This window comes from Phoenix dactylifera, chromosome 2 (genome assembly GCF_009389715.1).
Source record: "Phoenix dactylifera cultivar Barhee BC4 chromosome 2, palm_55x_up_171113_PBpolish2nd_filt_p, whole genome shotgun sequence".
In the NCBI taxonomy this organism is placed as follows: domain Eukaryota; kingdom Viridiplantae; phylum Streptophyta; class Magnoliopsida; order Arecales; family Arecaceae; genus Phoenix; species Phoenix dactylifera.
The window spans coordinates 19,702,251-19,703,142 of record NC_052393.1 but is presented as its reverse complement, the minus strand read 5'-3'; the positions used below and the strand labels follow the sequence as shown (position 1 = coordinate 19,703,142).

General features: G+C 35.3%; 1 long non-coding RNA gene across 1 annotated transcript; it reads right to left on the bottom strand.

Annotated features, from left to right (window-relative positions):
* Positions 1-224: 224 nt before the first annotated feature.
* LOC120104432 lies at positions 225-892 on the bottom strand. The gene is made up of 2 exons (XR_005506863.1): positions 825-892; positions 225-698 (listed from the first exon to the last, which is right to left on the bottom strand). It is a non-coding gene; the product is annotated as an uncharacterized LOC120104432 (long non-coding RNA).

The following is an 892-nucleotide window of genomic DNA, read 5'->3' as shown; positions in this document are numbered from 1 at the left end:
GTAGTTCTCAAGTGATACGCTGCTTCCAAACAAAATGTACAGAACTAGAATTGTGAATGGGAAAATAAGATTTAAAAATTTTATCAAACCATCACCAAAATTTTTTTACGAGACAAACAAACAAGAATGCACTTGAACTGCACATGAAAATACTAAACATGTTTCCAGTTCTATAATCCAAAATTGTGATCGCACATTTATATCCATCTACCACTTGTGTTGGCTAATTTTAGAGCCATCTGGATCTTTGATTTGAAAGAAGGCCATTACATATCTTATTAGACATTCAGAAGTTACTGATTAATTACATAATTTATTGGCATGTAAAGCCTGAGCATATGAGGTTGTAGCTGGCTACGTACTATAATAATACAAACCGACGTCCAAACATATATTCCACACCCTCTAGCTATTAAAATATCACATAGAGATCAATTAATTATTTGTCCCCGCCTCCATTCCCTTCGTTATTTCCATCAACTCCTGCTGGAGGATTATTGTAATCAGGTCTAGGTATGCTATGATGGTTATCAATCGTGATCCCTGAGGACCCAAGAGTGCTTTTTGCCTTGGCAATATCTTCTCCATAGGTTTGATCCATAAGGGCCATGTCACGCATGGTTGAAGTTTTGGTCATCATGGTCATATGAAGAAGAAGAAGAAGAGCTATTAACTTCATCTTTGATTTCGATCGGTTGCTGTTTGACGTTGTCAATACATACAATTTAGCAACAATAAACATGTAAATCAGTTCTATATAGGAGTATAGTCAACAGTAACCAATCAAAGATGAAGAAAAAGATAAATATATAAGAATTACACACCTAGAAAACGCTTTGCAGATTTGAGGGTCGATTTATGCTAGAAATTAAGGGGTGAGCCTGCTTTTTAT